Source organism: Leopardus geoffroyi, chromosome X, assembly GCF_018350155.1.
Source record: "Leopardus geoffroyi isolate Oge1 chromosome X, O.geoffroyi_Oge1_pat1.0, whole genome shotgun sequence".
In the NCBI taxonomy this organism is placed as follows: Eukaryota; Metazoa; Chordata; class Mammalia; order Carnivora; family Felidae; genus Leopardus; species Leopardus geoffroyi.
In genome coordinates this window covers 13,984,160-13,994,801 of record NC_059343.1, presented here as the reverse complement: position 1 = coordinate 13,994,801, position 10,642 = coordinate 13,984,160, and the positions used below count along the sequence as shown (strand labels likewise).

At 48.1% G+C, this 10,642-nt stretch overlaps 1 protein-coding gene across 2 annotated transcripts in view; it reads right to left on the bottom strand.

Moving 5' to 3' along the window:
- The window catches only part of NHS (NHS actin remodeling regulator), a 342,634-nt gene that overhangs the window by 151,574 nt on the left and 180,418 nt on the right, over positions 1–10,642 (bottom strand). The window lies entirely within an intron of this gene.

Below are 10,642 nucleotides of genomic sequence, written 5' to 3'. Positions count from 1 at the left end.
ACAGAGAGGTTAAGTAACTCGTTCCGGGCCACACATGGCAGAACCAGGACAAGGAGACAGGTTCTCGGACTCTTTCCCTGGGCTTCGAACGTCAAGTTATCGAACAAATACCCCCGGTTTTGAAGGCAGACAAAAAAGCATGCATGGTCTGCTCATGCCTTTTGTCAGATGCCTCAGAGGTGATTTCTTCTGCTCCCTGCATACAAACCACCACACGGATACACTCTTACTCTGGTTTTCAGAGCAAACTGGCAAAACCAACACACTCGCTCTTTTCCCCGCTTCATTTAAAAAAAAAAAAAACTAAACTAAAAACCCAACTCATTTTCCATCCACTCATCTAATAGAAGATCTTGGTTCCCTCTTCCATCGAAGTCAGTCAGAGCTATTCTTTCGGCCATAAATCTTCCCATCACATTCCCAGGTAGGAGAGCAGCCTCTGGGCGACGGCACCCAAATTGAGGGTCCAGGGGCTTGCAAGAGAAGCAATGACCTTATCGGTCAGGTCCCTCCTGGGAGCAAGAAGCCCGTTCCAATTCTTTCCCTCTCCTACTCAAGAAAGCCTAGCATTTCTTAGAAGCCGTGAAGGAAATCGAACCAAACTGAATCCTGCTGAAGAAAACCAAATCAAAGGCCAGGCTTCCTCACTCACGCGGGCCCTATCCTGAGTGAAAATGCCGTTGGCAAAATACTGCTCACTGAGGCCTGGCCCCACAGTTAAAGGTCTGAAGCTCAGAAAGATGCAGCGTCAGCACCAATGCATACAGAAAGTACATACTACTGACAACGGTAGCTAATATTGGTTTAGCGAGAACACACGTCCGACATTGTACTTAATCCCCACAAGAACCCTATGGGATTAGGACTAATATCACCCCCCTTTTACAGATGAAGGAACCGAGGCCCAGGAGTCGGGAAGTCTGGCCAAGGCCACACAGCTAGAGCAATAAACCATGGTTAACTTCGGGCAATGATTCGGAGAGGGGTAGCTGCTTTCCACTTTTTAAAAATCGTGTACATTAGTATTTTATCTTTACCACTTGATTTGCCACCAGCAAATAACTACATTGCCTTTTAAATGAGAAAGATGTAGGCAGACCATAAGGTGAGCCTAATTCAGACTAAATGAGAAAGTGGTAAGTTCTTACGTTAGCGACAAGTAAAAAATATAAAATATCATAATGTATGGTTTTAAGTTTATTTTGAGAGAGGGAGAGAGAGCACGAGCAGGGGAGGGGCAGAGAGAGAGAGAGGTGGGGAGAGAGGATCCCGAGCAGGCTCTGTGCCATCAGCGTGGAGCCCAATGCGGGGCTCAAACTCACGAACCACGAGACCGTGACCTGAGCCGAAATCAAGAGTCGGATGCTCAGCCGACTGAGCCACCTAGGTGCCCCTATAAAATATTATAAAACAAAATACAATTTTTCATCTTTAAGTATCGGACCGGGTCAACCAAGGACCACACAGGACAGTTTCCTAGGGCAACCGTTTGTTCCTGAGGAGGTACTTGAAAGTGGGTACCCCTTCGCGACTGGGGATGCCTAAAAAGCTGGATCTTTGGAAGCATTTGGAGCATTCTCCCAGCACTCCCGGCGTTATTGTTTTCCTGGTTCTTGGAGAATCAACATCCCAAATCCCACACTGGTGGCCTCCAGTCTAATAAGATGCGTTCAACGTCACACGGACAGAGCAGGTGAGTAACATTCACGGATTGCTGCCAAACCCAACGTCGCCTTCGGTGCCCCCTCTTTTCGCAAAACAAAACTTTGTGTGGCTGACACCGATGCGCACAAAGACCAGCGAGAGGCCCACAAAGGCATAGGGCCAGAGGAAAAGGAGAAACCAGACACCCGGCTCCTCTGCCCAGGAAGCAGAGAAGCGGCCACACGGGGCCGGGCGCCCCACACTGCCCACCTACTTCCTCCCTCCCCAGAGGAGGGGCCGACCCCCCTTTGTCCTCCCTCCTCAGAGCCTGGCCCCGGGGTGAAAGTTGAAACCCCGGAGGAAGTTTAGCGTAGTGGGGATTCAATTACTCAGGAAGGACAGACTTCCTTTGAGTCCCTGATTTTCAAATCGTAGGATCTAGAAAACTCGGCCACCCCACCTCTGCTCACTGCCCATCATCCCCTCAAAAGGAAAGCTTCTTGTCTTCTTCCACAGACACAGAATAGCCTGTCTCAGTGACTGACTTATCCACTTGGATCAGAGCGCCTCTTCTGCGCCAACTTCCAACTCTCTCAGAAAACAAAGAGAGAGGAAGAAGAATCAGGGACATCTGCCGGTTGCCACATCCATCTGCGTAATTGGATCAATAATCTCCATTTTGGAAACGGCCTAAATATATTTTTCCATGAATATTGTTCTAAAAAACTCAGTGAGAGTCAACTTACAGCTCACCAAACAGCACAGGATTTTCACTCGAGATAGGTTATCCCTACTCAAAACCAACAAAGGATACTCTACAGGGAAATCGTACAAGAACTGTGGACGCGAAGGGGGGCAGGCAGGCTGGGGCAGCGTGAAGACCGACTTCCCCTTATTTCCTTTCAGGGGCCGGCACGTGCTGGAAATTCCTCCCCCAACTGCCACTCAGCTGTACCCTCACAGGATGCACTCGTGTAATGCGTTTGCCGGAAATCATTTGTCTGGGTGGCCACGCCTGGTGGACATTGCCATGCTAAATGAGTCTGGCTCAAAATTAACCGCCCCGGATCATTCTGTTGAACACAAGATGGCTTGTTTAGGGAGGACGGGAGAGGAAAGATTTGTGCAAACACCTGGAGTCCACGCAGCTCTCTATAGCCTCCACGGCACCTTGAATACCTGCTGAAAAAAAACGAATGGCCGGATTTGGAGGCATTACTTGCCGAGAGACGCATCTGTGACATCTTCTCCGCATCATGCACCTCCGCCTGACAGTCTGTTGTCTGATTCTCTTCCCTAGAAGAGAGGGTCCATGAGGTCAAGGACCTTACCTGATGAGTAGCTTATTGTACCTCCAACACCTAGGATTATATAATAAGTGTCGAATGAATATTTGTTGAATATTACTCATGACCAACTCAGCCACGGGAGATCATTGGAGAGTAGCACTCTGAACGGCATGGAGAAAGAGCCTCGTGGAATGTTCTACTCCTAAGGCCATAAAACAAATGTTCAGATGCTTTCCAGAGCAATTAAATCCCAATCCATTGTAGGAAGGCCGGTGACTCAAGCAGGAGGTTGGCACACGGCCCCAGAGGGAGTCACAGCATGGTCTCGTGGGCACCGGATCCTGGTGAAGTTAGCTCAGACTCGCAGCTAAAGCCCTGCTTAACCCAGCGGCTGTCACTAGCGTGCACCCGTTTGGGTTTGCATGCCTGCCTGCGGGCACACACTTTGACGACCTGGATTTATTACCTTAGTTTTACAGAAGGGGAAACTGAGGCACCCAGAGACGAAGTGACGTGATCCACGTCAGGCAGCAGGAAACGCTGCAGAGGCAGGACTTGCCCCTGAACCCTGACAGGCCCAGGGGGTGTGCCGTCCTCCTCCATGTCTGAGTGGCCTTGGCACTCCAGGAAAAGCTCAAAGGTGTCTCTCTTCTCAAAGCCACCAGAAGAGTAGCTCTTATCGGCTGCCCCTCCCGCCAGTTGGACATTCTGTCTTCTCTGCTTGCGTGGAGTCCAGAGGGAACATTGCTACACAACTTTTTTTCTTTTAATCCCCTGTGGTATTTCAACCTTTCTTGGAAAAGAAACACATCAATTCTTAGTCATCCCTCCTAAGTAAAAGGGCACGAAGGAAGCCACAGAGTTTTCTAAACTCTCTAAATTCTGGCCAGCGTTTCAACTTCACCTCATACCAAATCTTCTTCCCAGAAATGCCCCTAGGAGTAGAATACGTGGCCGATTTGAGTTTTATTTCTTCACCCCGTTTTCCCCGTGGTGGGTCTGAAAGGTGGGGGAACAGCCCCAAAAGCAGGTAACGGAAGAGAAAAGAGGAGGCAAGCGAGGGAACGGAATTAAAGCAAGGCCTACATACCAGCCCCCGAAAACCCAAGCATGTGACTGAGCTACGCTGGCCTTACGGGTCCAGCCCAGCAGCCCCGTGGGGAAAGGGAGGGTGAGGCGGGGCCCTTGGCAACTCTCAGCAGAGCAAACAGCACAACCCCCTCACTCTGCAGTTCCGGACCCTTCTTTTTTTCTGTTTCGGGGAGAGAGATTAACGTCACTAAATAATAGAAGACCTACATTCTTGAAAATTTAATGACTGTCCTATATCAAGCAGCTGTCAAATTTATTTGCTTGTTTTCCTGACAAAGTGTTTCATCCCAAATGTTCACAGGGGATCTTGCCTTCATCAGTCTCAAGTCACCGAGAGGGGGGTGAGAGGCAACCCGAGAAAGCAGGAATTCCCAATTTCCTAATTAACCCGTAAATTCCAAAGACCAGGTCAGCCCGCCTTCCTCCCCCCCCCCCCCCACCGTCCCCCACCCTACACGATTCCACAGAATCATGGAGCAGAGGACAAAGCAGCCATAGACAGTCTCCTTGTACTTGGTTGGAATTATTAGCCAATTCCAACAGGATTCTTTTCTTTTTTTCAATTTATTTTGAGACAGAGACTGCTCGAGTGGGGGAGGGGCATAGAGAGAGAGAGGGAGGGAGGGAGGGAATCCCAAGCAGACCCTGCACTGTCAATGCAGAGCCCGATGAAGGGCTCAAACCCACAAATCATGAGATCATGACCTGAGACCTGAGCTGAAACCAAGAGTCAGACGCTTAACCAACTAAGTCACCTATGCGCCGCCCCCCTCCCCCCTGCCCCAACAGGGTTCTAATGTGTGCCTTTGGCTGGTCTCCCTTCCTTCATTTCACTGCACGACTGCTGGTCCTGATGCCCAGAACACACTCTGAGGTAGTTTTGGCTCCTCTCCTCCTGGCCCCCAGTCTCTCCTCCCATCTCTGAGCAAGGATGGGGGGCTCTCCACTGTGAACCCTTCATGTAAATGCCCATCCCTTCCCCGGCACCAGCTCTCCCCTCTCCCCTCAACCACTGACTCTGCCCAGTTCTCTGTCCACATTTTCATTCGTCTCAGGAAAGGGTGGCAGAAATAGGTCCTGTCCCAAGTAACCTGAGCTTTGCCCTTAACCAGTGATGCCACTGTGTGGGGATATCAGAGTTGGCCCTTGTCTGCCTGGTAACCCTATCCAAAGCAGCATCTTGGAGACCATCCCACCTCTAATATTATGTCAGCACGGTCCCAGAAGGCAAGAGAAGGTGAAACTCAACTTTCTCCACTGTGCATAAGAGCCACCCTTAAAACTAATGATTAAACTTCATTTTTAATTACAGGGGAGTTTGAACTAGGCATGCTCTCCAATTTCCTCCCTGCCCTTCCTGCCCCAGTGGTCCTGACTATGGCAAGGATGGCCATTAAAGTTCAACTGGATTTCAAACAGAGAGGTAGGTCCTGACATGCACGCATCGTTCATTGAACATTTACTTCTCGGTGTCCACTGTTAGCCAAGCTCCAGATAGAAGTAAAAAAAGTCAATGTGAGCAAAGAACTTCATCTGGAGAGAAGACAGACATTTGTTTCCTGTCCTTAATGACTATTAACAGCATTAGCTTCTGCTTGGAGGCTGATGTGGAAAATGAAAAGGGAGAAGGGAGGCTAACTGTGGGGGCAGCCCATCAAAGAATCAAGCAACACAGCCTTCCCTCTATAGGAGACAGAAAAGTGACAGGAGAACCCAAGTTAAAATTGCAACCAGCCCCCTACACATCTCCTGCCACCGATGTCCCTTGCCTAGCTTACTTTCTGTAGTCCATAGCGGTAACCACTTTCTAGCACACAGTATACGTTGTTCACTTATGGTCTGCCTCCTCCCGCTAGGTTGCCATTGCCAGGAGGGCGGGGATTCTGTCTGCCTCACTTACTGATGTAATGCCAGCACCCAGCAGAGTACATGACACATAGGAGGTGCTCAATGAATATTTGTCGAACGGATTAGGGAAAGCCAGCAACCCAAGAAACTCTTAGTTTCAAGAACCTAAAGAGGGGCACCTGAGTGGCTCAGTCGGTTAAGCATCAGACGTCAGCTCAGGTCATGATCTCACAGTTCGTGGGTTCAAGCCCCGCGTCGGGCTCTGTGCTGCCAGCTCGGAGCCTGGAGCCTGCTTCAGATTCTGTGTCTCCTTCTCTCTCTGCCCCTCCCACACTCACACTCTGTCTTTCTCAAAAATAAATAAACATTTAAAAAATTGAAGAAAAAAAAAAAAAAAAAAGAACCTAAAGAGAATCGCACATCCCAGATGAGAGTACGGCATAAAAAACACTCCAGCAAAAGGGACCCTATCATACAGCCCATCGTTTAACAAAATCCTCATCTTTAATTCTGGCACACACAGAGTGGGGAAGGGGCGGCATAAGAAATATAACTGGGTAAGTATTTTTAGGTTCTTGTCCTGCTTTGGGTTCCCCCCAAAAGCATCATCTGAAGGGACGATCTGGGTGCAAGAGGTGATTCTAGAAAGCCCAGTAGAGTGGGCGCAAGGGTGGTGAGACAGGGGAGGGGAGGAAGCCAGCGCAAGTTACTACAGGTGATGTAGCACATCTCAGGACTGCCCTACTAAGAGGGAGGGGGAGTCTAGGGTATTCTTTACCAAATCTCCCCACTCCCTGGTTGAGGGCAACTGTGGTGTGGGGGAGGGGTGGGGCATCGGGCACACCCCTGCAGCCCAGAGAAAGCCCTCAGACGGAGAGGCTGCAGGGGTCGTGCTGTGGTAAGGAGCTGTAGGGGTGTAGCGGGTTGTCTCCTGAGCTGCAGGTGGCCTCCCAGTGGACCTAGGGAAGACGGGGCGGGCACAGCCAGGGTGTGCTACAATTCCCTCCTCTGTTTCCTCGTGAACCCGGTACACCTACGTGAAGAGGGGTAATTGGTTTTGTTCTCTGTTAGATGTCACGTCAGCCTGTCTCTCATTAGCCTGGTTGCCTGATGTTTAGATTTTCTCCTCTCCTCATCAATAAAAGCAATTGAAGTGTTTCCTTTGGGGGAAAAGAGCAAGAGGATGGAATCCTGTGGTGTTTGAAAAAAGAAAAGGAACGAGGCTGCTTCCAAATCAAAATAGCATCGAGACAAAAAAAAATAGGGAAAAAATGCCTACCGAAAGTTCCGCTTTTTCTCATTCATTGTTGACACTCTAAAATAAAGCACTCTATAAATACGAAGCACTAGCATGTTTGGAGAATATCAGCCTACTCCAATTTAAAACACGACACACATTCCTGAGAGGCGAACTGTAAATTGTGTCATGTACTGAAAATTAGGTTTTCACTTTTTACTTGCTTTTAAAATACGAGATTTCCTGGCCAAAACAATCTGATCAGGGGAAACGTTTCTCGCCTGGAAATGGCAATAAATGTTTAAAAGGAATTTGAATTTCACCAGGTTTACAGATCTGAATTCGATTTCCTGCAACAGAACTTTTGGCTGAGATCATTTACCGAGGGAGTTATTGGATTTGCCACTGCGCACAGAGTGGGGACTGGGGTGGGGGCATTATCTCCCAGTTCTGATGACGCTCTTGAAAACCACCCCTCCAACACTGCAGGAAACGAAAGCAGTAGAGTGAGACAACAGCTAACACCTACTGAACACGTTCCATGTGCCAGGTGCGGGCGTAAGCAGGTTTTCTTTTTTTGGCAGAAATACAATGTACTCATGAGATATCTCGGACAGACAGATCTAAGAACTGGCTATAAGACCAGTTTTGATTATGACATAACATCAATCGATTCCCTGCTGTACATCAGAAAGCATCCCAGGCTCACTTCTAGCTGCTCACGGCCATTGCTAAATACGCAACGATACTACGTAGGCTCTGAGCTCTCCGACATTAGGGACTCACTTCTAGAGGAAGAAACTAAAACACAGAGAAGTTAACTTGCCCAAGGCCACTCAGCCTGGAAGTGGCAGAACCCGAATTGGAACCCAGGGAGTTGGGCTCCAAGCCTACTTTCTTAACCATCGACTACCCCAATGCGAGGAAGCGGGAGGGCTGGATCCTAGTCCGGGTTCAACCTTTACCCATGTGTCACCTTGGAGAGGTATGTAATCTCTCTGGGCCTGTGTCCGAGAGCATTCTTCAGAGTTACTGGGTGAATACACTTCCCTGATCATTTCCAATAGCTTTTAGCATTTTCCTAAAGGGAAATGTTAGAAGTCTTTAACGTGACATATTCAATGTTGGCAAAATTCAAGAGCATCGTTAACCACAGCGTCATTCAGTAGAGCTGTTATCACATCAACTTTCTACGCCCCTCAACAGCGTCAACGAAGTGCTCGCTGCATGTTTCACAGACATGTTGGATATCATTTCGAGGGTCGGAATGGTATCTCATTCATCTTTTTATCTCGCGCGACTAGCATGGCAGCACCTAACAGGCACTGAAACAAGGTTGTTAAATGAGTAGCGGAAGGTTGTGTCAGGGCATATGTATTCCACAACACGGTAGCGGTACAAGAGTTGTGGTATCGTCAGAGTCCTTTGGAATACTCTGTCACCCTCCACTCCCACCCCTTTGTAGAGATGAGGAAATGGAAAGAGTTTCACAAAGTAGAGAAGGTGGAGGGAAAAAGGAGAAGACAGAACGAGGAAAATGTAGACAGGCTTCTAACTCCACCTCAGTCTGCTCCATTACGGTATGCGAAGCCAACTTTCAACATGCCAGCTAATAAACCAAGATCACCCTCCAAAGTCAAATGTGAATGATTTCTGAGGTGTTGGTGTTTGGGGGGCCGCTTTCTGTTAGTATGAAACACTGAGGTTGGAATTATATTTAATTCACTTTAAATTTTGAAATTTAGATGGCTAAGGGCACATGGATGGTTGAATCCAAGCGGCTTTGAGATATTCATCATAGTCTCTGATTCAGGCACATAATAGAAGAAGTATTTGACCGCTTCAAAACAAAGAAGATTCCACCTAAAACTGAAATTGCAAACTACCGGCCAACCCTAGGAATACGGAGCGCGGAGGGTCCCTGTCGCTGGCATCCCCCAGAGCCCTCTTCATCTCCTTGCGTATCTGAACCTTTCCTCAAATTAGGTCCGTGAAGATTTCAAGGGGCCATCACGATCCCTGGGCTCCTGGTTCTCTTTCATGAATTCTCATTATGGTTCATGAAACTTGCAAAGCTACTTCTTGAGATACTGGGGGAGCTGATGGACCCCAGAAGTTTGGGGTTTAGGGTTTAGGGAAGAAACAGTGGCTACGCTCAGCAGCTATAAGGGATATCCACGTGTGCTCCACTGACTCCGCCCTCTGACAGGGCAATCGGGACAAAGAGGAAAACCAGAGAAGGATGCTGCGTTCAAAACCCCAATCTTGGGCAATTGAGGTCCACCAGATAACCTCTTCTTTCTTTCCTCGTTTGCTCGCCTGTCTGTGCTCTGGGAGAATGAATACGCTATTTGTTTTCTTTGAAGATTTCCTTCTGATGAGAGATTCTGGGAACGCATCAAGGCTGGATAAGTGCCCGTCCCTCAACCTTAAGATGATGTAAATTGAACAGACCTGGATGGGGTCCATCAAGTCGCCTCTCCTCATCACCGCTCCTTGTGAAGGAGAAAACAATCATGTGTTTATCCTCAGGGCTGACAGTGTGCAGATGTGTTTTCTTAATGGCACTTGCGACACGTTTATTTATCCTCTTTGGTGCTTGGAGCCTGTCTCTTCACATCTTTTCCAGCTGTACAGGGCAAGTCTGCTGGTAACCTCCAGTTTTTTTCAAACTGATTCTCTTGCCCCGGATTGTTTGTTTTGTTTTTTTTTTTAAGTAATTTAAACCACACAAGTAGCCCTTGGGAGAAGGGTTATTTAGTCAAGGGAAAGTTGTTTAGAACACCACCCATGAGATCTTCCCATACTTCACCCTTTGGCCGGGACAAAGGTGGAAGGATAAGGAAAAAAATGAGATTTGCCTTACCAATCTTTCTGACAAAAATTCAAAGAATGTCTGGACGGTGGAAAGAGACCAAAAGCTATCCTCTTCTTTACCTTTATTAGAGACTGTCTCTAGTAACGTAAGGGAGATATTAACCTTCGATGGTGTAAAGCTAAGTTCTTTTTTTTTTCAGTGTTTATTTATTTTGAGAGAGAGAGAGAGAGAGAGAGAGAGAGGGCAAGTGGGAGAGGGGCAGAGAGAGAGAGAGAATATCCCAAGCAGGCTCTGCACGGTCAGCGCAGAGCCCGATGTGGGGCTCGAACACACGAACCGCGAGATCACGACCTGAGCCAAAACTCAGCGTAAGATGCTTAACTGACTGAGCCACCCAGGCGCCCCCAAAGCTAAGTTCTTGAATGTACACTTAATTAGCTTATTAGTTCACATTCTGTAATATTAAATTATTTGGGGGTGAATATATACATGATTAAGTATGCTCTGGGTCTTAGATCCAACCACATCAGGTGGCTGAGGATGGTGCTAGGTATTCTAGAAACGCCATTTAGGGCATTTCCTGGATACTCCGGACAATAAGAGAACTACCCAACATCCACTAGCTTTCTACCTTTCATCCTGCATCCTGTCACAAGGCCAGGGGAACTGATTGCGACAGACACCGCCTTTTCTTGCTGTGTAATGGATCTGTGG